The following is a 26,047-nucleotide window of genomic DNA, read 5'->3' as shown; positions in this document are numbered from 1 at the left end:
GGAGAGAGGGGACTCTCAAGTTTATGTCTTTGATGCCTGATTCTTACCTTGAACTAGGTGCCTTATCGACTCTAAGAGGGGAGAGGAAAATGCTCACATAATGGCAGGCCACAAACAGAAGACCTCTGGCAACAGCAAAACCCTGCAAGACGATTGGTAGGGAAAGGGGCTTCTATGATATTGTTGTGAACTCAGGGCTGAGGAAGGAGGATACTATGTAATCTGCCCTTTTATGTCATCTCACACTGTGCTTCTGGGTCGCCCTCCCAGGGCTGTGGGGGTACTCAGTACCGGGCCGGTATCAGTGGGATGTGTCACAGCAGCAGTGACTCGGACCGTGGCCCTGGGTGCCCAAGTAATAGGAAAATGTGAATGGTGGAATGTAGTTAGATGAATAGTTTGTGACGCCACCTGTGGTGTTCAGCAAGGGAGGTGTTAAGCCGACGCTGCATGCAGATCTGCTGGGACTGATGGTATGGTGCAGCAAAGATGTAAAAGCTCCCCACAGGTGAAGCTGTAGTCTCAGGGCAGTGTAGATGGGGTTGGCACGGGGATGTAGCGGTGCCGGAAAGGTAGGAAGCAGAAAAGACACAGCGGGGTGCAATTTCTGTACCTTTACTTGATAAATGCAGTCCAGGGTCCTAATTACAGATGGTACCGGAGCAGGCTAGCCTGGAAGCAACTCAGGAATTCTCTCTCAGCAGATGGGCTGTGCAGTCTCCTTCCTAGCGCTTAATTATGGGATCTCCAGTAGTGAGTTACACGGGAGTTCCTCCTGTCAGATGTTCCCAAGAACTCTACTTGCACGGCAGACAACTGTAGCCTGTTCCAGGGACTCCTCACTCCTAAGTCCCGGCTCACTATCCGTGTTGCTGTTGTGCCCTCAAGTCTTAGATGGGAGTATTGCATTTACAGCCTTCTTTCTCCTCTGGTGTCTGCTGTAGGACCATCAGTGTCCATACAGCCGTGGAGACCAGGCTCCAGTTCATGCGCTCCTACGAGAGATGAGCTCTTCCTCTCAGCTCTATCTCAGCGCTCCTTCCACACGTCTGCACACTTCACCCTCCGCAGACTAACTGACCACTCCTTCCTCTTGGCCCTCAGAGAGCACTCCTCCCCTTAATCCCAGTTCAGAGTTCCCCCTGCTGGCCTGGAGTGGAACTGTGTTGCATGCATAGATTGACTGCGAGAGAGACCCGTCATTGCCTCCAAGCCTGGCATTACCCTCCCTGGAGGAAGGCAAAGCCACTGTGGCGACCTTACTCCTGGGGGCGCCATACTTCTATATGGTAATAAATTGGGTAGTTTGTTAAAAGGGTCCTCAAAATCTAGAGGAAGTGTAACATGAATGCTGCAGCCAATCAGTGAGTGGCTGCTGATTACCTGCTGCAGTCGGTCATGTGACGTTCCTGCAAGGAGAGTGGTGCAGAGGAGAGTTGACAGTCCGTGAGCATATGTGTGGATTTATTTTTTATTTTTTAGACGGCCCTGGAACCTTTAAGATTAACTTGTGTAATAGTGGAGAATTGTTTTAAATATATGATGAGATGCTGCCGATATCTGTCTAGAGGGCATCAGGTGTAATGTGAAGCATCACTTATATTATGGGCTGGGGGCCTACACCTGCCCAGAGGTCCACTGGGTAATTCACCTGTGAGGATTTCAGGACCTACACCCCCCAAAAATCAACACTATTCATCAGGGGCTATAACATATCACATGGGCAACACGGTGGCTCAGTGGTTAGCACTGTATACTTGCAGCACTGGGGTAACGAGTTCAAAATCCACCAAGGACAACATCTACAAAGTGGGTTTCCTCCAGGTTTTCTGATGTCCGCCATAACTCCAAAGACATACTGATAGGGAATCTAGTGAGCCCCGGTGGGGAACATGATGATGACTTCTATAAAGCATGGATGAAAATGATGCTGCTATACAAGTGAGTAAAATAAATATTAAAAATTGTTACATACCCTTAAAAAGAATGTTAAAAAAAAGATTTATTTTGGATGTTCAGTTCCATTGTTAAACCTGCCAGTCAATACATTTTTGACAGATAAACAGAAAAAAAATGTCATTTCACCCATATCATTGTCCTCTATAACAAAGTCTATATTCCCATACTCAAAGTCTTGTTATAAAGTCATGGCTACAAACAGATAAAAGACATTGATGCCTCTTTCTTCCCACATTCCTGCTGCTGCAGTGATTTTTATTTCATCATTTCGGTCTTTATAATGAACCTGACAAGCGGAGAAGAAGATGAGCGACAGATGAAGAATGCCTGTGTCCTCGACATATCACAGAAGAGAAAGGAGTCTTATCTTGAATATAAAAATGTACAAAGTGTTCAAAAAACAAAGCAGAACCTGCGCTGGTTGACTTGCAATACATCTAAAAATGTCTCCTATAATATTATGACATTAAACATAATGGAGACATTGCTATTAATGCTCCCTCCAAGCCTTTATGGCTAGTAGTGCACGTCCGATTTTTTTGCCTCGGACAAGCTCACTGCATGTCTGAGTTTGATCAAATGCTTGGATCGTACATCGCAGATCATCACATATGATAGCAGCTTCTAGTCTCCCATGGAGACTATTGAAGCATGTGAAAAGTAAAAAAAAAAATGTTTTTAAAAAAATTTAAAAAATATAAAAGTTCAAATCACTCCCATTCGCCCCATTCAAAATAAAACAATTAAAAAAATAAAAAATACACATATTTGGTATCGCCGATTTCATAAACGCTTGATCTATCAATATATAAAAAAAATAATCCAATCGGTAAATGTCAAAACAAGGGACAAAAAATCAAAACACCAGAATTACGCTTTTTTGGCCACCACAACATTGCAATAAAATGTAATAACGGGCGATCAGAGCATCATATCTACCCCAAAATGTCGTTTGATAAAAACGACAGCTCGGTGCCCAAAAAATAAGCCCTCAGTCGGCCCCATAGCCAGAAAAATGGAGATGATACAGGTCTCAAAAAATGGCAAAGCAAATTTTGAGGCGCAAAGTTTGGATTTTTTTTTCAACAACTTAAATAAAAATAGAACCTAGACATGTTTGGTGTCTGTCAACTCATAATGACATGGGGAATCATAGTGGCAGGTCAGTTTTAGCACTTAGTGAACATGGTAAATATTTTGAATTTTTTTTTCCTGTTTCCCAGTACACAATATAGTAAAACCAATTGTGTCGTTCAAAAGTATAACTCGTCCCGCAAAAAAAAGCTTCCACATGGCCATATTGACTGAAAAATATGTTATGGCTCTTGGAAGACAGGTAGCAAAAACAGAAAAGATGGATTTTTGGTTCTTACCGTAAAATCTCTTTCTTGGAGCCTTCAAATCTGTGTCCCCCAATAAGGCGATAAAGAAAACCCAAGGTTGCTAAGGGGCTAAAATTTGCACAAAAACACATAAAAAAGGGGGGAAATCACATGCAAAAAGCTTTGCAAAAATGCAATAATCAGGATAAATTGCTATTATGTATTTTGGCGTGGACACCTGCAGAAAATAGCAGAGGAAAATAGCAGTATTTGCATGTGGGGACATGGCTTTAGATATGTGCTTTGTTCATGCTGGCTTTTCTTTTTAGAAATTTTAAAATATAACAAAGTAAAATAAAGGAAAATGGGGCTCGAAATCAAGAAGAATTTCATAAAAACTCAATGAAATAATGTCATGGGATAATAAAGAAAACATACTCCTCACTCTTGCCCATTACTGAGGTTCTGAGCTCCCGCCTGGTCTCAATTTCCAACCCTGTGTGACGACATGTCTTCTACAGTCCCGTCCCGTCATAATGACATCACTACAGAAGCGGACGTTGACTCGTTGGCTCATTCACACGAAGGTGGAAAGTTTATTGAGCGTTTTATTACTATGGTATTCTGACACCAAAATTGTGTCCAAAATTGCCCTGTAACACATTTTGCTTTTTTCGCTGATTAACACCGCTAACATAAAGTGATAACCACCAGTATTCTTAACAAAGACAACATGAGCTACAGCTTAACCATTGCCCCAACTTTAGCCTTCATAAATTCTCAGGGTTCACCATAGTCACTAATAGCGTGTTCGACTATAAACCTATCAACAGTAAATAAAAAGCCTTGAAAACATTCTACAAGAAACTTTATCCCAGGACACAGATTGATAAATATCTTACAAGACCATAAAAATACCAACCGTGATTAGTATTTGCTACAGAGAAGTTTATATTGGCGAAACATATTGAAGTTCTGTACATATATTATCACTCTGATACTTCGCTGTCCGGACTCAGCAGTTTTATGACAAGAGATGGAAAACAGACTCGGACAATCTCTTCTGCATGAAATAAAATATTTTTTACTAAAAATTCCAAAATAAGATATTTATGTTCCCAATGGGTTTTTAAACCTTCGTGTTCGATAGTGAATACTGTATAAGTGATCGAAATTAATGCATAAAAAAGATGTTTGTAAATTAAAATGCAGAGAATTTGTACACTTATTGGCACTAAGATGGGATTCATGAAAGAGAGGAGAGAAATCATTTTTGTGGCGCTTACATTTTTTTTGCATTTTTTTTCTCTAAATGTACAAATTTTTTGATCATTGTCTCGTTTTCCAAATTTCAAAACATCCCATAAGGTCGTCAACCTATAATCCTTATCCAACAGCCATGGTTTCTCTTGTCCTGGAAGACGTTGCACAGCCATTTACTACAAAGACCCTCAGTGAACAGCTATTGTGTAAAGCTTTGTTTCTCCAAAATGATAAATGCTTATTATTTGTGAGCGCGGCACTCATTTAGGAAACCTGTACACTACGTCTTAAGTTGATGATTACTGAACAAGTGATTAAAGGGCTGGTCTGGGACTTTAACATTGATGGTCTGTCCTTTGGGTAGGTCATCAATGTCTGATTGTTGGGGATGTAATACCTGGCTCCCCTGCCGATCAGCTGTTTCCGATGGTGCACAGCACAGCTCCGTGAACTGTATAGTATACTGCATTTCCGCTCCCTTTTCCAATAAATAGGTGGTGGATATACATTACCCAGCCGTGGCCACTATTCCATCGATAGAGCTGTGCTGTGCAGCTCCATAACTGAGCAGTTTTCGACCACTGCAGACACCGGGGAAAGCTGATCAGCAACTGTGTTAGGTTTCACACCCCATCCGATCAGACATTGATGACCTATCCCCTGACATTTCCATACACATACATTATCGTTTTTTAAGAGGTAACTGATACACATCAGATAGTTGGCTGATCTCACCAAAATTGTCGACTTTTTTTTAATATCGGGGTCCCTCCCCTATTTAGAAATCTTAAACTCCTATCTACATGATTGTAATAGTAAGCTCAGCATTACTCACCTTGTCCTGGTCCTGTGATGCCTCTTCAGACTTTCTTGACAGGCTGCAGCGAGGGACATCATGATTGTGACGACTGCAGCCAATCACTGGTCTGAGCAACGCAGAACAAAAGAGACCAAAGCTATGGATAAAGCAAAATAGCAAATTTAGATTGTTTTATCCCCAATTTGATGCTGTGTACGACATATGGTCCCTGTTTTCTCTTCTACAGGATTTTCTGTTAAATGCAGATCAATAAAAATGAATTTCTACATTAAAAGGGTTTTCTGGGACTTTAATATGATGAGTTACCATGAGCTAACATTAGGTCAGGTGCAGATCATCCTAGAGAATCGAGATGTGTATGCAAATAACAATGATCACACTGCGATCAGAGATTGATCAGAGAGTAATCAAAGTGTGATTAGAGTGTGATCCGATTCTCTATGTTGAGGAGAAGATGGCCACCAAAATTTATTCATCTTCCCCATTCTGTCAGTGCGCAAAAATTCCATGGGCTCATTGACTTGCATGGCTGAGTGTGATCTAAATATTGGATCAAACTGTGGTATGTAGTAAATTTTTTTCCAAAGACAGGATCTATCCGAGCAAAAAATCCTATTTGTGTATGGTCCCACAGACTAAAATTAGTCTTGGTGCGATGTGACATCTGCACAAGCCCTTAGGATAAGTCATCAATATCAGATTGGTATAGGTTTAACAACTGGTGCTCCGCCGATGAGCACACTGACGTGGCACAGCTCCATACATTTGTGCAATTGCCATGAGTTGGACGACAAGATCCCTCGCATACAAGTGAATGAGTGATTACAATGTAAGAGGCTTTGAAACATGCAGAGAGACATTAGCAATCAGCTTCTGCCGGGAGAACACAGAGTTTGATTGACAAATCCTGCTAAAAAAAAATTGTCCACTTTGAGTTAAAAAAATATAATGGTCAAAATTCCATAAAAAAAGAAGTGACCAACTCCTTCTTTGGTCCATTTTGGACACAGCACAGACCTCCCCCATCAGTTCTTAGTTTCTGCTGGAGAGATTATGTGAACAGCTGCGGTCAGTCACTGGCTGAAGTGGTTCACTGCTGCTGTCAGTGATTGGCTCAGCAGTCATTTCCTGTGTGTTGAGCGGAAATACCAGGAAATAAGGCTGTTGGCTGGGCTCGGAGAGATGAGCAATTACTTCTTATGTATGCCAATTGACCATTTAACAGTAGAACAATCCTTTTAAAAGCCTATAGCTTGCTTGTCTCCATTGCTTCTAGAAAAAATTAGGAGAAATCCAACTTGACCTGGGACACCTTTTCTCCATCGGCCTCATAGCAACCTCCTAGTCTGATTTTTATATCGGCGCCCGTTAGAGCCACGCCTACACTCTTGTTCCTATGCTATGGAAAACTCAACAGTTTATTATTACTAAGGTTCATAAAGGTTATGTAAATGACACATAAATATAGCCAAAAAAGAGTTTCTATTCTCCTATGGCCCCAGAAATATGGCTACCTCCTAATTATAGTAAACACAAACCTTGGCTTGTGAATATTTGTATCCTAAATTGCTTCTATATAAATAGAAAGAAAATCCAGGTAATGTCCCCACCAGGACATTACTCTGAGCTGTTAAGACCCCAGTAAATATCGATGCATTATACTCTTAATAAACACTTCGAGCTTTGTTTAAACTTAAATTTAGAAAGTGTGACGCCAGCTTAAGATATATAATCAAACTATTCCGCCTTATTATTGCACTTAATAAAGAGTAATTGTCCTTACCAACACTAAACAGTTCACTCTGGAACGGTGTAACATGATTTGCTACACCGAGCGTTTCTCAATAATAAATCATACGGGCAATTACAAAGTCATACTTCTGCATTTTATACGAAAAAAATTGGCCCCTTTTTATTTGATTTGTGGTGCCCCTGGGAGGAATCGTTAGGTTTGACTTCTGGAATATGTCTTTTATATGTTAGTTAGATCTGGAATATGTAGGCCTTTACCTGGTATTTCAGGAAACAACATGAAACCTGTACATTTATCAACCGAGCAGTCATGGTCCGCGTTGGAACAGAGCTCGCCTTCTGTACAAAATGCAATTCCCAGGTTGTGCATTTATCATGAGGGTTCATTTAAGGTGTAGATGTTACTTTTTATAATAAAGAATATATCCATTTCCTATTTTATCCCATGGAGCAGAGCTGATTATGGTAGGATTGTAGTTTCATAGTTTTTAAGGTTGAAAGTAGACATATGCCCATCAAATTCAACCTATAATAAAATATCTTGATCTAAAAAAAAAAGGCAAAGACCCCATGCGGAATCTTCATTCTCAGCACAATAATGTCACATTGAAAACATAATTATCTTACATGAGTTGTCAAGGACAAAATCATTGATGGAGGCCTGGACGGGTAAGCATCTCTGCTTTCTTTCTGTGTTCTTGTATTATTGGAGGATTTTTAAATCCTCTTTTTGTGCTATTTCAGTGTTAAGATTTAGTGTTAGGACCCATAAACATGAGGACCTTTGGTGCAGGTTACGGGCTCACGTATTTTGGCCATCATATCAGCTAATACCTCACATTTTTCATGTGTTTTTTGCACTTTTATTCAGGGTGCATTTGGGCCCATTTGGTCTTGTAAATTGCAGTGTCTGTTCACATGGCATGCATTTTGATAGCGCTGGGCAGCCCGCCTGATCTAATAGAAGGGTATAACTACTAGGCTGTTAACCTGGATGCTGTACATGGCCATAGTGTGAACAGCACAACATACAAGTTTTTATTGTGCATCAATATACCAAGCAACCGACCCCTCCATGTATTGGTAGGCTGTGAGCGGTTGTCTTATCGGTATTCTGGCACCTGTGTTGCCATCTTAATTATATGGCTCCTCTGCATCCTGATAGTGCATTTGTCTGAAGGCCTGGACGGGTAAGCATCTCTGCTTTTTTGCTGTGTTCTTGTATTATTGGAGGATTTTTTAAGTACTCTTTTTGTGCTATTTCAAGGACAAAATCATTGATGACCTATTCATAGGATAGGTCATTAATATGAGATTGGAAGGGATCTGACACCTAGTACCCATCCCACCACCCTCGACTCGATAGAGCTCAGAAGCCCCATACATTTCTTTATCTCCTATTACCCTTGTACATCGCTTAGTTCCGGCCTCTGCAGAAGTGGATTTCCTCTGATCGGTGAGGGTGCTGGGTATTGGATCTACGCTGATTTCAAATTGATGACCAATCCTAAGGATAAGTCAACAATACTTCAGTCCTGAGCAGGTCAAAATTTAGGACTTTTTAATCATGTTCTCGGGAATGCTTGGAAAGTACCCAATACACCTAGAAAACCCTTTAAAGATCTAAATTTAAGTATAGTTTTTGAAACACTAGGCCAGCCTTATGGAACTGTCCTGGCAAAATGGAAAATGTTGCTAAGTATATGATATTTACTGGCCTATATGAGTCGGGATGATCGTCATTGATCTGACTTCTCAAACTCCCTTAAAGATCTGCTGATGTTGCAGGGGAAAGATTTATCTGGCCATACACCTTTCTCCTAAATTAAATGTTGGTCATTTCAGGATATTCATGGGTTGGGTCCACAAGATCAAGACTGTTTGTTAGCTGCTTTCCACTCTGACTAGTAGAGTATGGTCCTGAGTAAGGAACCTCTTTCTATGATGATCACATACTCTAAAAGGGAAGCTAAAAAAGAGGTTGGCGTGCCACAATATCTACTTTAGGGTAGGTGCACACAGCCAATTATATTGAATGAGTGCTATCCGTGGTTTTCGCAGATAGGACTTGGACAAAGTTATTCTATGGGGCTGTGTACATGTCAAATTTTTTACCTTTGACTAAGTGGTCCGAGAAAAATATTTGTTGACAAGTCTAATTTTCATCTGAGTGTCAGATCAAATTCGGCAATTAAAGTCTATGGGTCTGTAGGGTCTGATCACAGTTTGATCAGAGTGTGATCACTGTGTGATCCGATTCTCTCGGGATGAGAACAAAATTTCTCCATCTTGTCCGTTCCGTTAGTTTGTGGAAATTGTATTGCACTCAGATGTCATCCAAATGCGGTGCGAGAATTCATTGACTTGCATGGCCGAGTCTGATCCGAATATCGGATAAACCTCAGACATGCTGCAATTTTTTACTCTAACGGGCTCTGTCTGAGGAAAAAAATCAGACGTGCATGACCCCATAGACTAACATTTTACCAAGTGCAGTCCGATTTTTGACATAATGGAGAAGGTAGGAAACTTTTTTTTTCTTTCCACCTCCAAAAAAAACTAATCCCTGTCTGATCAGAGTTCTGATCTGAAAAGTTGGACCGTGCTGAGAAAAACAGTTGTGTGCACCTGCTTTTAAGGTAACCTTGAGGAAAATTATAAAATTACAATTATTGCCACCACGTCACGCCCACATTTATACTTTATCTACCTGGGTCTCAACATTCCAAAAATCAATGGGTTGTTCATACAGATGGCTTTATGACCACTGCTGGTCCTTATTGATAAAGACAAGATAAGTATCTTTGAGGATAGGCCGATGTGACTTCTAAGAGTTCAGAAGGTCTAACCCTTTTCCGGGAAGCTCCTGGAAGTTCCAAAAGAGTTGTCAAGCATGTCTGTGTGACACCACCTTATAGATATTAGCAGAAGGAACATTCAATCCTAAGCAATGGGGCAAATATTTCCAGACATATTCAATGAAAACGCAATGTTGTTGGCTTCCTCTGTCCTGTAACATTCTGTAAATTCTGGGCTTCAGCCAGTTTTTTTTTTTATTCTGTATGGCATTCCTGCTACAAATGACATAATTGTCTTTTGCCTTGTGTATGTTAATGTCAGCCATTCTAAGGATATATTAAATTCTATTACCATGTCTTTTCCATGTTTCTGTAACAATCTCGCCTCGGGATAGAATTGTAGAACTACTGCCGCATTTAGTTTTAGTTATTTTTATAATAAACAAATGAAATAAGGAGCCGACGTCAACGGAAATAACAGATTATAAGATTTATGAATTCTGCAATGTGTACAGTGGAGAATTAAAGCCTTTGCTTATGAAAACTTTATTATGTTATTGTGGGCTTTTTAGTGCATTTCGAATTTTATTCTCCTATTTTGACCAAAAAAGTCTTAGGGTGGCTACTGGCTACCTCCAATAGGTGGCACTACAGAAACAATATGATTTCTGCTGGAAAACTAATTTACATTTTTTTTCCCCAGGGATCATCGCCTGGCTTCTGGGTCTCTCTAAGTTAGCTTGGTGCTTTCCAAAAGGACAAACTTTACCCCCTAGACTTTTTTTTTCATAAATCCTTTAACAAAACAGTTGGACCAGAGATAAATCGAACAATCTACATTCATTACTCCTAATCACATTCAATATATAGTAAAAGTAAATGTATGGTAGATCTGTCCTATGACTTTGATGCCTTTTTAATGCTCTAATTTTGCTCTATTGTTAGCCCCGTCATGACTAAAAAAGTCTGCGTTTTGGCAAGAAAAAAACATAGCTAAAAAAAATGGCACATTCGCAGGAGATCGATAGGTTGTTGTGACACTTAGGGACCTGCAAAGGTCCCACAACTGCCATTTTTGTCCTTTTGTGAAGCCTAGCCAGTGGCTGGGCTTCACAGGACAACATAATTTTATCTATATACTTCAATACTGTAGTATGTCAAACACATATTTACCAAAGATGAGTGTCATCAAGGTAAAAAAATAAAGTGCATAATCAATATTAAAACATAATTAATTTATTAGCAAGAATATATAAAATCTATTAAAATTAGAAAGGTAATTGAAAAGAAAAAAGGGAACATGTTCCAAGGTATGCCATACATATAATAGCAGTTCACAATCCACTGTCTAAAAAAGGTTCAGGAGAACAAGAAAAATTGGACATTTTTTACTGCTGCAAACTGCATGCTATCATGGAGTCCTATCCATTCCACTGAACTGACATAGGGCTGACAAGCGGTGGATGTGTTATCAATGTAAACCCCTTCAGTAAGGTGCCATCAATAAGGTGCATTTATAAACCTAAGACCAAGACAAGAAGTAAGCAAACTGAAGGTATGATCACTATTACCTTTCAGACTGAACAGCAGGGTATATGATGGTGTCCCTCTGCCCCGACGCGCGTTTCGCTCTGCTTCTTCGGGAGGCGTGAGAATGTCAGTATATAGAACAAGCGACCAGACAATCACATGTTTAATTTCCCTAAAAAGTAAAGTAGAAAATAAAAAAAGTTTTAAAAAATCTGAAAAAATTTGGGTAAACTTTTTTCCCCTGGTAATAATAAAGCAAAAAAAGCATACAGTCATATGTTAAAGTTTGGGCACCCCTATTAATGTTAACCTTTTTTCTTTATAACAATTTTGGTTTTTGCAACAGCTATTTCTACCCAGCTTGTGGGTAGCAAGTGTTTTTCCTGGAATGCTGTGTTTTTTAGCCTCCATGCATAACTCCTTTTTGTATGACCAAACAACTCAATCTTTGTTTCATCAGTCCACAGGCCCTTCTTCCAAAATGTAACTGGCTTGTCCAAATGTGCTTTTGCATACCTCAGGCGACTCTGTTTGTGGCGTGCTTGCAGAAACGGCTTCTTTCGCATCACTCTCCCATACAGCTTCTCCTTGTGCAAAGTGCGCTGTATTGTTGACCGATGCACAGTGACACCATCTGCAGCAAGATGATGCTGCAGGTCTTTGGAGGTGGTCTGTGGATTGTCCTTGACTGTTCTCACCATTCTTCTTCTCTGCCTTTCTGATATTTTTCTTGGCCTGCCACTTCTGGGCTCAACAAGAACTGTACCTGTGTTCTTCCATTTCCTTACTATGTTCCTCACAGTGGAAACTGACAGGTTAAATCTCTGAGACAACTTTTTGTATCCTTCCCCTGAAAAGCTATGTTGAATAATCTTTGTTTTCAGATCATTTGAGAGTTGTTTTGAGGAGCCCATGATGCCACTCTTCATAGGAGAATCAAATAGGAGAACTACTTGCAAGTGGCCACCTTAAATACCTTTTCTCATGATTTGATACACCTGGCTATGAAGTTCAAAGCTCAATGAGGTTACAAAACCAATTTAGTGCTTCAGGAAGTCAGTAAAAAGTAGTTAGGAGTGTTCAAATCAAGAAAATGATAAGGTGCCCATACTTTTGCACCGGTCAAATTTTGTTTAAATGCAGATTGCACATTTTCTGTTAGTACAATAAACCTCATTTGAATCCAGAAATATAACTGAGTCCATCAGTTATTAGATATATGAAACTGAAATAGCTGTTGCAAAAGCCAAAAATGTTATAAAGAAAAAAGGTTAACATTAATAAGGGTGCCCAAACTTTAACATATGACTGTATTTGGTATTCCCATGGTATTTCCCAAAGTCAAATCTATAAAAATATATGTAACACCTACAGTGGGAGTATTGTGTACAGAGACTTCTGTAGCTGGGAGTCAGCCAACATTCACAGCAGCAGACATGATTGCTTATTTTGCTGACCCTGTCCTGGAGATCATTTCTGGAGTCAGACACTAATTTTGGAGGAGAGCACGGGCTCGCACTCTCTATTCTACTTCCTCCCAAAGATTGTTGGATGGGGTTGAGGCCTGGGTTCTGTGATGCTGTTTCCGCTTTACCCCACCTAACTCCCCTAACATGTCTTTATGGAGCTTGCTGGTGCCCTTGGCACAGTCATGCAGAACAGAAAAGGGTCTTCCTCAAACTATTCCCACAAAGCTAGAAGTTACAATTGTCCAAAATGTCTTGTGTTGGATCATTAAGATTTCCCTTCACTGGAACTAAGGGGCCAAGGCCAATCCCTGATAATTCCCCATAGCATTATCCTCCTCCACCAAACTGTACAGTGGGCACAATGTAGTCAGGCAGGTAACATCCTCCTGGCATTCACCAAACCCTTATTCCTCTATCAGATGCCAGATAGAGATGGGTAATCTGTCACTGCACAGAACACATTTCTACTGCTCCAGAGTCCAATGGCAACTTTATACCACTAAATCCGACACATTGTGCTCGGTGATGTAAAGCTGCATGCAGTTCTTCGGTGACAAAGTTCCTGGTGGGGGCACAGTGTTTGTGCTAACGTTATTAAAGGAGGTCTGGACTCTGCAGTTCTGGAGTCAGAAGAACAGTGGTGACTTTTCTGCCCTTTGCTCCTCAGTACTTGCCCCCCCCCCGCTCTGTAATGTTACAGGGGTCTCTTGCTGTGATTCCTTCCACTTCTCAATAATATCTTTTACAGGTGATGGAAAGAAGACAGAAACTTCATGAACTCACTTGTTACATTGTTGCCGTGCTCCATATGTGATGAGTGGGGTCTGTTTTAGTTCATGGAAGGTATAGATGAAAAATGAATGCGTAGTGTAAAGAGAGGAGTTAAAAGAATTAATTTTATACAACGTGCATTATATTAGAACTAGAAGACTGAGAGTGAATAGAATAGAATAGAAAACAAACAACAAACCTAGGAACGGTCTATGGAGATAGAGATTCTTGTCAATGTCTGGCCGGATTCCCAGTGCACAGATGCCGACGCCCGGTCTTGTCACATTGGTAGAATTACTGTTGGATTATGGAGCAGCAGATGCAGTAGGTCGGATTCAATCTAGAAAGTGATTCATATTCATTATCTCACAATGGAAGAAAACAAATGGCAGCTCAATGTCCCTTTGTCTGGCAATATATAACACTAAACATTCGGCTCAGCTGGGCACCCATAGAGGCCTTGCGATGGTTAAATAAAGAACTGGCATAAGACCGACATTGTCTACTCCTTCATATAATAAGTGCCCTACATAAGTCACTCCTCATCAGTATATGTTGGACATATAATGCACCCATTGTTTAGAGCGATTAACGGCTAGATCCCTTTTTTTCTTTTTTTTTTGCCAAACTTGGAGTTGATCCATACAGTGATGAATGTTGGATGAATAGGACACTTTTATATTGAACTATTGGTATCACAAATGTTATAATTCTAAATATGTTCTAATTCCAGAAAAATTCCAGGAATTAAGATCGGAACAAAATATTGATCTTTTTTTTTCCACAAAAAGCACCTTGCTTGTAATAAGTCTGCTACAATTGACATGCTAAGGATTTCATATCCACTTCAGAGGTCAATTCTTGGAGATCGGAGATATCTTCTCATGCCATGTGCAGTGCACATATCCAACAGTTAAAGTTTTCTGATTGGTGGGAGTCCGATCACAAATCCTGTGAATGGGGCTCTACAATAAAATGCCCTATTGGAGTGGTGCTGCTAGAGTGGTGCTGATGAAGTGGTGCTGCTATGCTGTAGTGGTGCTGCTGAAGTAGTGCTGCTCTGCTGTAGTGGTGCTGCTGAAGTAGTGCTGCTCTGCTGAAGTGGTGCTGCTAGAGTGGTGCTGCTAAAGTAGTAGTGCTGGAGTGGGCATGCACCCCCAATTGCTCCAGTTTTCCATTGTACTTTTGGAGATTGCTGAGTACAGTGCTTGGCTTTTTTCAAGCACACTATAGACAATAAATGAAATGATGACCACTAGAGTTGAGCGACTTTGGTCGGATCAGGTTTCATGAAACAAAATTTGTTTCAGATGAAACTGGTCCGACTAGGGAAAAAAAAGTCGGAGTTTCGGCCGAAACCGGACCCGAATGCAAGTCAACGGGAAATAAAAGTCGGCATTGAGCGGATGACATTCATCCACTCAATGCCGACTTTTATTTCCCATTGACTTGCATTGGGGTCGGGTTTCGGACGAAACTCCGACTTTTTTTGCCCTAGTCGGACCAGTTTCATCTGAAACAAATTTTGTTTCATGAAACCCGATCCGACCAAAGTCGCTCAACTCTAATGACCACTTCTCCATTTTGAAGGGGACATTTTAGACTCTGGTTCTCAGGATGAGTGGAATACCCGGCAGCCGTATCCACCGATCTCAAAGTTATCACCCATTCTGTAGGAGTAATGTATCAGCCCCAAACCACAGGAAGTTTTTGCCTCCCAGCACTTGATCAGATGTCAAATTTAATTTTTAAGTCAGAAAAGCCTTTCGGAGACTCTTTTTTTTTTTTTTGCAGGAAGAGTTGTAGAATTTTTCTAAATTATTTTAGGTTCCATAAATTGTTGATTTTTAGAAAAACTGAATGCATAAAAAATGTACTAATATAACAGTACTTTCATTTTTTTTTACTCCGTTTACTAGCTAGAATAATAAAACACTTTACAACATACCTTCCCTGTGCTTGTTATTACAAGTTGGAGAATTGCCTAATAACTATACTTTTTTATTATTAAAAATAACATTTACTAAATTAATGACTGCATTAGGAGACTTTGCTGTATGTATTCTTTTATTTTTAATTGTAACGATAGTTCAAAAAGCTATATGATATGACATTACATCTGTTGGGGCTTACCTAACTTATGCCCTAAGGCTATGGGCACACAACATTTTTAAGACGCTGGGGTTTTCCTTAGCTGAAGCCACATCAGGAAGAAACTGGCAGTCTTTTTCCTGCAGTGGCAGTCTCGCGGTCAATTTTGCGGTGGCTCTGCTGCCACCATCCTTTTTATAATATTTAGACCATAACTAGTGAACGGCCTAAGCCATCTGAATAATGATCTTGATAATTTTTTTAATGAAAAATAAGTTTAACATGCCTGCAACAAGACGAGGAGGCACTGACCAAAGAAAGGACAGGTGCCAGATTCAGCTGGTTAGCGCAGCAAAATGTCAAGAGAAAAGGAAGATGGACCTTCCTTTTTTCTTGATGTTTTTATTATAGCAGTTCCCTCTTTAAAGCCTTTCAGATTTTTCGAGAAGTGGAAAGGATGGCAAAAAAATTGAAAAAGGGAACAAAATTCATGTTCATATGTGACTCGTGTAAAATTTGCAGACTAATTCTAAAGAGGTTGTCCACTACTTTATCCTTAAGATAGATCATTAATGTCTGATTGGTCAGGGTCCGACACCCAGCACCCATATTGATCAGCTGTTTTCAGCATCGACAGCGGAAGTCGCTGGCCAGAAGTGCTCACTTGCAGAGTTGGCAGCCTACTGGTGGTGGCCATGGCCAAGTACTACACATCCACCTCCTATTGATATGAACTTGTGCAAATGAGTACATCTGGCTGCCTACCCCTGCCGATGACACCAATAACACCTGATGGGGGGGAACAGGTGTTGGACCTAAACCAATCAGACATTGATGACTTATCCTAAGGAAAGTATACAAAAAAAAAGTTGCACTCTGTAGTGCTAAAGCATGTCAATGTGAAATATATGAAATATGAATAGCAATACGGCTTTTGAATACTAGGAAAAAACTGAGACGCTTAGTACATAATTTGGCCAATTCATGCCTGCCCATCAACCAACATCAAGGTGGTCTCAAAACTGATGGGTCCTAACTAGGGATGAGCGAGTAGTGAAGTATTCGGACTCGCTATACTTGTACCGAGTATACCGTAATACTCGGGTATTCGGTACGATAAGCGAGTCTAATGATAGTCAATGGAAAATGCGAGTAATTGTCTGCTGGACCCTACAAAGCAGTCTGGGGGCTGAGGAAAAGGCTAAAAAATGTGTAAATGTTAAAAAAGTATGCTGTAAACAAATGTATATAACATGGGGGCACCTGTTCAGGGGCTGCACGAGTGGTTTTACACCACTGCTTCACTGGAATGTACAAACATTATTTGAAGTCCTGTGGTTTTTTGCTGGCAGAGCGGGACTCGTACGCCACTTACGCAATGCCAGTGACATATCAGAAGTGACGTAAGAGCGAGTGATGATGGAGGCGATCTTCTGACAGATAAATGTGTAAGTAGTGTAAGGGGAGCAATCTGCCCTAAGGGCTGTGTTATGGTTAACGCAGGAAGAAGCCACCCATCATCACAAGGGATTCACAATAATAAAGCTTGGACTACTGTCCTTGTTGTGCCACTGCCCAATTTGTAGGCAAAGATATAGTGTCTTCAAAACATTAGTCCTAGGGGCTGTATCATGGTTGATGAAGGAAGCAAGGCAGGTCTGAAGGGCCAAACAATGATGAAGCAGCTAAGACTACTAGCATAGAGGTTGCAGTGCCCAGTGTCCAGGCATAGTCATAGTGTCTCCAAAAATTAGCCCATGGGGCTGTATCATAGTTGATGAAGGAAGCAAGAAGACAGGTCTGAAGGGCCAAACAATTATGATGAAGCTAGGACTACTGGCATAGAGGTTGCAGGTTTCCTCCGGGTACTCCAGTTTCCTCCCACATTCCAAAGACATACTGATAGGGAATTTAGATTGTGAGCCCCATCAGGGACAGTGATGATAATGTGTGCAAACTGTAAAGCGCTGCGGAATATGTTAGCGCTATATAAAAATAAAGATTGTTATTATTATTATTATAGTGTCTCCAAAAATTAGCCCGGGGGCATGATACCATGGTTGATGAAGGAAGAAGGGTCTCACTCTCATCACAAGTGCCTCTGATGGGAAATATTAATTAATGTAACATTGTTTTCAGCTTATTGACCATGAGGTACATGTGGCAGAAGCAGGATTTGAAAACATGTGTAAGAAGAAGAAAAGGGGCTTGTATGGGAAGGGATGGACGTGATCACCAATTTAAAAAAAAAAAATAACGTTTTGGGTTATTTTAGGTTGGGATACTGTCATCTGGAGGTCTTAAATACTGTTGCGAAATCCAGTCCTTGTTAAATTTTATCAGAGTCAGCATTCTCTATAGTCAACCGTGTGCGTACAGTATATCTGTGATGATTGCCCTAGCGGCACTGAAAACACGCTCTGACATCACACTAGCAGCAGGGCAGGCCAGCACCTCCAAGGCATATAAGGAGAGGTTGGGCCAACTATGCAGCTTGGATACCCAGTAATTAAACGGTACAGAAGCATCAGGAAGGACGCAGGTATGGTCACTTAGATAGTCGTTGACCATCTTGTTCAACTTCTCCCTCCTTGACATTGCTACTGTTCCAACTAGTCCTTCGTGATGAGTCGGTTTATTGAAGATGGCCCAGTTTGTGGACATTTTACCACCACCTCTTTTAGACCTGCTTGGCATGTCTCTCCCCATTAATGCATGCTGTTGCACAGAGCTGGTACCTCTGCTAGCAGTGGTGTCTGAGGGTGCTGTTGCCATCAAATGATCAACAACGGCCTTCTTGAAGGATTCCATTGTGAAACCCGTTGGTGACTGCAACAGTAGCGAAGGAAATTTGTCCTTTTACCGTTGGTCTAGAAAGGTGGACAACAAGTATAGGTTGCTATTGAAAATGTGGATTACGCTAGGGTCTTGGCACAGAGAGACAGATATGAAGTGTGCCATGTGTGCCAAGCTGCAAAGTGGCAAATCTTCTGTGACCCCAGAAGGAGGAACAATACCCATCCTCTCCTCACACTGACTCTCCTCCTCCACCTCCTCCTCTCCAGCCCATCCATGCTGGGCAGACATGAAGCTGGGGTTGGGATTCCCCTCTGTAGCATGAGGTGTCCCCTCGGTACCACTGAAAAAGAAGTCCTCTCCCTCCTCATTTTCATCATCATCTTCATTCCCCAATGTTACCTGATGATATTGGCTGGGCTGGGTAGGATCACCCATTGCGAAATCTTGCTCCATACCTAGCTGCTGGGCACACAAAGATTCCATTTTTTGATTCTGCAGTGATTTTTTTCAGTAGATGTAGCATAGGGATGGTTACGCTGATAATAGCCTGATCACCACTCACAAGCTTGGTGCAGTACTCAAAGTTATCAAGCACCTCACAAATATCAGCAATCCACACCCACTCAACAGTTGTTAAGTGTCTTGGCTGAGTCTCAGTGTGTCAGGCATGTTTAAGCTGGTATTCAGCAAGTGCCTTCTGCTGCTCACTTACCCTTGCCAACATATGATATGTTGAGTTCCACCGTTTTGGCAGGTCACAAATGAGTCTGTGGTTTGGCAAATTAAATTGCTTTTGAAGCGCTGCAACACCTGCAGCAGCAGTTGAGGAATGGCGGAACTGGGTGCAAATACGGCGCACCTTCTCAAGTAGGTACAGCAAGTCAGGATATGTTTATAAATTTCTGCACCACTAGGATCAGCACGTGAGCCATGCATGGCACGTGTAACAGCTTCCCGAGCATTAAAGCTGCCACCAGATTACGCCCATTGTCGCAGACAGCCAGACCAGGTTGGAGTTGCAGTGGGGAGAGCCACTGATCGGTCTGTTGTTTTAGTCCTTGCCACAGCTCTGCTGCAGTGTGTGGTGTTTCACCTAAGCAGATCGGCTTCAGCAGAGCGTGTTGCCAGTGTTGCACAGCTCCCATCTTGGGAGTGATGGGGTGGCAGTAATTCAGCATAGGATGACGAGGCGGAGGAGGAGGAGGAAGAGGGGAGACTGGACGTATATGATGAGGCGGAAACCCTGATTGAGGTTGGTCCTGCTATTCGTGGCATGGGTAGGATATGTGTTGATGGTCCAGTTTGATACTTTGTCCCACCCTCCACCAGGTTGAGCCAGTGTGCCGTGACAGAGATGTATCATCCCTGGCCACAAGTACTTGTCCACGTGTCTGTTGTAAGATGGACCTTCCCAGTTACGGTGTTGGTGAGAGCACGCTTTAGATTGTTTATAACGTGCTGGTGTAGCGTGGGGATGGCACACCAGGATAAATTGTGCCAGCTGGGAACCGAGTATCGTGGGGCAGCCACAGCCAAAAGATCACAGAAAGACTATGTCCCCACAAGCCTAAATGGCAACATCTCCATGGCTAGCAATTTGGCAATGTGCGCATTCAGTATTTGTGCTTGTGGGTGCATGGCTTAGTATTTACGTCTCCTTTCATCTGGGGCACGGACAATTGGACGCTTTCCTGGGACAAACGAGTGGATGAGCTTGTTGTGGCCTGTGTCTGTGCAACCGCAGCTTGTGAGCAAGAGATATGATGATCACCTGCTTCCTGCCCAGCAGATTGGAAAGGACGTATCACAGGCGACATGGCAGTGGTTTGACCCGCAGTCGCAGACACTGATTTGGTACCCTGTTGTTCAGCGCACCGACTAGGGTGCTTGGCTGCCATGTGTTTCCGCATACTGGTGGTGCTTTGGTTGCCTTTGCCCTGGCCTCTGCTCAGCTTCGTATGGCAGATGCTACAAATGACAACATTTGGTCAGAAGGACTATCGGAAAAAAATTTCCAGACAGCGGTTGAACGCACCCTTGCCTTGACTTGGGGCACAGAGGGATTGCTCTTGGCAACAGTTGACACACTTCGCACTCTGCTCAAACCAGTAGCCCTTGGTGCCTTTGTTGGTGCTACGTATCCACCTTCTTCCTCTGTGCTGCTGTGCTGGCTATGCGTGCCAACGGTCCAGGTCGGATTGGTGGTCTCATCATCAACCACCTCGTCGTCCATGTCATCCTCCTTCCGTGTTGATATTGGCGACTGGCCAGATGGCAACTGTGTGTCATAACCATCAGCCTACACCTCTTCACCCGGTATATCACATGGATGAAAGTGGCTTTCTTCTGGCCGTGGGGTTTCAAATATTTGGCTATCATCAACAGACGATACCCCCTCACGTACCTCTTCAATGTTGCGCAGTGAGAGGTCAGAGGCAACAAAAGGAAATGGATCAAACAGATCCTCGGAGTGACCAAGGTTGGGGTCAAATGTTTCCTGTGACTCCTGACCGGGTGATGAACTAGGAACAGGTTGAGAATAGGATGACCCAGCATTCACTGTATGGACAGTAGACTGTTTTGTCATGGATGTTTGGGTGCTGCTAGAACATTTCTTTGAGGCCTTATCAGCTATCCAAGACAATATCTGCTCTTGTTCTTCTGGCTTCCAGACGCGTTCATGTTCCAGACTGGGAAATTTCACCAGGAAGCTAGATGTATCAACCTTCTTTGGTCTCCCAGACTCTGTGCCTTGTTGGGCGCCAATGACAACCCCACGTCCCTGTCCCTTCACAACAGCTTTTTTAGGAATTTTGGATTTTTCTGCCATAGTTGCAGATGTTCAGATGCAGATATTGGGGAACAAGGAGCAGTTAGTGCTTTGTGGAAGGTGGCACTACAGCCTAGTACTGCTTTGTGTTTTACAAACAGCACCGTAGCAGCACAAAAATATTGCCCTGAGGTTTAAGGCAAGATTACGCACCCCAGTAACCACACAAGACAGCAGTGCTGCCACTAAAAAATTGCCCTGAGGTTTAAGGTGAGATTAAGCACCCCAGTCACCACACAAGACAGCGGTGCTGCTACTAAAAAGTTGCCCTGAGGTTTAAGGCGAGATTACGCACCCCAGTGACCACACAAGACAGCGGTGATGCCACTAAAAATTTGCCCTGAGGTTTAAGGTGAGATTACGCACCCCAGTCACCACACAAGACAGCGGTGCTGGCTGCGTGTCAGTTGTGCAGTACCGTGCGTGCGTCCTATTCGCTGTGAACACAGCAGCACCGCAACAGCACAAAAAACTGCCCTGCAGGGGTAAATGAGACCCCAAAAATAGCTGGGAAAACGCTCACTACTCAGTCCCTGACCTTATACTTTCAGCTCTGAAAAGAGCTTTTGGGTTTTACAGAGGATTTCTGGATGATTTGCACAAAAAAAACACAACTCTCCCTAGCAGCTGCTCACACTCTCCTTACACTTGCTGTGTTCTGCATGCAATGTGCAGAAAATGGGGGTGGCAGGGCTTAGATAGAGCCAGGCTATGATGACTCATAGATTATGACGCTGGGCGGCCAGCCAATCATAGTAATGCCGCCCATAACCAAGAAGGCTGCGGCATTACTGTGATCGGCAAATGCTGGGCGGGAGATCTGAGTAGTGCGAGGTGAGTAGTGAAATACTCGCTATGTTCCGAGTACCGCGAGTACTTCACTACTCGCCGAGTACCGAATACCCACGATTATGCTCGCTCATCCCTAGTCCTAACGTGTCTAGTGTGAATACCACTCTTAGACTGAAGTCTGAATTCCTGGGTGAATGTGGACTCCTCTCTCAGTAAAGCCTGTATTTAAATCCTGCTGTAATTAAAACCACCACATGATGAAGGGCGGAGTGCTCTGATGACTTATCCTAAGAATAGTGGACAACCTCTTTAAGGCAGAAAACTGGCACACATACAATGATATACTCTCCCAACCAAATTTTGACCAACCATTCCATATTATAAAAATTCACAAGTCACAGCTGAAGTGTTAGGCTGTTTACCAGGACCCTTTCATTCAGGCTAGCCAAGTCTCCAAAACCCCAAAAATTTAAGCACAATTGGAAAAATTCCCCACAATGTAAAATTCGGGGTAAATTTACAGTAAATCCGAAATCTATATATAAATAAACACATTAGTTGAAATCTGTATTTCACCTTTAGGAAGCAGATGTTATCCCATGCTCAAGCACAAAGATTTTTATGATGTTGATCATACATTTTTATATAATATATATTTAAATATTGTTATCCTTTTAATGTTATTATAACACTTCAGAAAATCCAATGGTCTAGAGGGAAGTTTAATGTTTGCTGTTCTGAGATCATTTCAATCCATGCAGGGAATGGGACAAAATCACTTTTAAGTCTGCCTGAAGGAAATCTATCTTGGCACGTTGACAAGCAGAATTAGTTATTAAAGACATATCACAAGAATAAAGACACCACTGTAAGGAAAAAAACCACAAAAGATTTTACACTTGCATATGAAATAACAAAACATAAAATAGAAAAAATAAGTTACATAGTTTTTTTGTATTTACTATACGTCTCCAATGACCCGTTCCGTACAACAAGCCGGTGTATAAATTAATAGCAATTCTGGTCATTGATTAAAACTTGAGTAATTATTTTACGTGTGCAGCTCTGATTCATGAAGTCATTGAGCATGATAGCAGTGTGATTTTAGCTGTAAATGGAGCTTAGCTAAACACTTAAAGGAATTTTCCAGCTTTGAATGACTTTGATTTACGAGCGCGTTCTCTTAGTTTTGCTAAAATGTTCTGGGGTGATTTAGTTATAGTCAAAAAGTTTATATTAACCCCTTCCCTCTGAAACCATTGTTGGATTATTGTCCAGAAGAAAAAAAATTTCTTTTTTTTGCGTGTACTGTCCAAACAAGTATCACATTTTTTCCATAATTTTTATGTCTCTTCTTTTAAAAATTTTCAAATGCCAACAAGGGAGAAAAATTCACGTTGAATTTCCCACTAAGATCTCATTTGAAATGGTAATTAAAACATTTGATTAAGGACAGTCAGAGTAATTTGAAATGCTGACTTATTGTATTTTCAAACCCTTTTAGGTAAAGATGATCAAATTCGAGTCAAATGTCATGAAATTCACAGGTGCTAGTGAATTTGAATAGTTTGCGATTCGATTGGAGCGAATAGCCAAAAAAGCACTCCCCTAAACCCACAATCAGTCACAGAAGGGTGATATGACCTCACACGTGATCACGCAAACTTACATATAATAATTTGCAGCTATCATATCACATGATTTAGTGCAGTTTATCAAGATGTACTATCATAGCCTGTATAAAAGCTGAAGTAGGGAATACAGCAGCCATTTTAGGGTGAGTCTGGATAGTGAGAGGATGTCAAAGTTCACAGCTCAGCAAAAGAGATCGAAAGAGAAAGTAATAAAACATTAGACAAATCATCCAAAGAGTAAAATGTTGAATAACTGCAGCACTGAAGAAGATGAGAGTAATAATCTGGGAATAATACAGAGATTAATTTGGCATGGAGAGAGAGCTAGGAGAGAAGCCAGCAGCAGTGCAACAACCCATGTAATCCTGTTGCTATTACTTGTGATCACAAATGCCAGCAGAGAGGACACTCAGAGAGTTCATCACCCGATCAGAGTTTCTTCTAATCCTGGTAGTTGTGTTACAAATGCTACTATGTATTGTGTTGTGTTTTAAAATTAAAAAAAGGTGGCAAACCCCTTTAAGGGTGTAGCTGCATAGCTTCTTTGACCATTTAAATCATCCTTGCCCAGGTATAAATCTCAGTATGGCAATGCTATCATCATAACTAGTGATGAGCGAGCATACTCACTGCTTGGGTTTTCCTGAGCGTGCTCGGGTGATCTCCAAGTATTTGGCGTGCTCGGAGATTTAGTGTTTGTCGACACAGCTGCATGATTTGTGGCTGCTAGACAGGCTGAATACATGTGGGGATTGCCTGTCTGTTAGGAATTCCACACATGTATTCAGCCCATCTAGCACCCGCAAATCATGCAGCTACGTCGACAGACACTAAATCTCCGAGCATGCCAAAATACTCCAGAGATCACCAGAGCATGCTCGGGAATACCCGAGTAATGAGTATACTCGCTCATCAGCAATCATAACATAATAAATGTCTATGTCTGTGATCGTGTTGCGACCATGATACCTAAATGGCAATAATTCTAGCAGGATTGGATTCAAGGGTCTCATTCGCACCAATTTGTGGGTTGCAACGTGACCACGGGCACTTTTATTATATTCCCATGTTGCTTACTTGCCATACTGTGATTTTCAGCTGTGCAATGATTGGAATAGCCAAGCGACTGTGTGATCCTAGCCTAAATCTAAACTGTAAATGACTTTTTTAGTGTGTAAAATTAGTAAAGTATAAAAAAAATATATAAATTAAGCAAATTAGGTTAGGGGACTCTGTTGTGAGTTCATTTTCCCCTTCACCATTGAGGTCTGATGAACTCCCTCTTCTGGTGAAGGAAGGTAGTGAGGCTGATTACAAAGCACCTGAGCAGAATGATGATGACTTGGTGACTGAGATTGCTGACTGGATATAAGGCAGCCGACGCCCTTCTGCCTTGCGGGTGATTACTCTGAGGGATTCTTGGAGACCAGTCTGATTCCTGCTCCTCAAAAGCTAAGTTTTCTGCTCTACTTTTTGCATTTGTGTTTTGGTTTTGTTTTGCCTTGTTTTTCTGGATTTCTGCCTTTCCCTGCTGGGTGAGCTGAATTCCTTTTTGCTCTGTCTTCAGATAATACCTGAGTACTGATATAGTCTTTTTGAAGCCTAGCGTCTTCAGGGCTTTTTTCCCTATCAGTCTGTTGGCTCTTGTTTTTGAGAGGGTTTTGGCGGATTGCAGACAGCAGCTTTTCTATTCTGTCCTATTTAGTTAGCTTGGGCCCCATCATTTGCTCAGCATATCTTTCTATCTGTGTGAGTGTTTTTTCATCTTGCTTCACCGTCATTATATGTTGGGGGCTGCCTATTGCTTTGGGGTCTGCTCTGGGGCAGTTTAGATTTCCCTTTCTGTCTTTAGGCTATGTAGTTCTCCGGCTGTGATCGAGGGGTCTAGGGCAACGTAGGAAGCTAGTTGTTGTTGTTAGGTTCAGGGGTCTGTAATCCGATAGCTGCCAACTTCTCTGGTTTTCTGGACTTAGCTAGTATTTCTGTTTTTTGCCTCCTACGGTGACTCATTCATAACAGGACTCACTCTTTCATCTCCTATGTTCTGAAAAGTTAACTGCGCCTCAGTCCTATGGCAATAAAATCACATCAATGGATTATTTTTTCTAGCTAACAGTGCAGGAAGATTAAAGCTGCAAACAAGAAGAATAGAATTACAATTTCCAATCATAAAAGGTGTGGGTTGCTGGGAGTATATTTGAATAAATGAGTGGAACT

At 41.6% G+C, this 26,047-nt stretch overlaps 1 long non-coding RNA gene across 1 annotated transcript in view; it reads right to left on the bottom strand.

Annotated features, from left to right (window-relative positions):
- The window catches only part of LOC141056881 (uncharacterized), a 174,605-nt gene extending 160,631 nt beyond the window's left edge, over window positions 1-13,974 (bottom strand). Inside the window, exons 1-3 of the long non-coding RNA XR_012221950.1 lie at window positions 13,884-13,974; window positions 11,486-11,616; window positions 5,380-5,500 (exon numbers count right to left, since the gene is read on the bottom strand). This is a non-coding gene — a long non-coding RNA (uncharacterized lncRNA). The remainder of the gene's footprint in view (window positions 1-5,379; window positions 5,501-11,485; window positions 11,617-13,883) is intronic.
- Between the last annotated feature and the right edge of the window lie 12,073 nt (window positions 13,975-26,047).

The sequence above is a fragment of the Dendrobates tinctorius genome, unplaced genomic scaffold (assembly GCF_039654945.1).
Source record: "Dendrobates tinctorius isolate UK_male_01 unplaced genomic scaffold, ASM3965494v1 ptg000201l, whole genome shotgun sequence".
NCBI lineage: Eukaryota > Metazoa > Chordata > Amphibia > Anura > Dendrobatidae > Dendrobates > Dendrobates tinctorius.
Note: the sequence above shows the minus strand (reverse complement) of the source record. Positions and strands in the feature narration are given on the sequence as shown.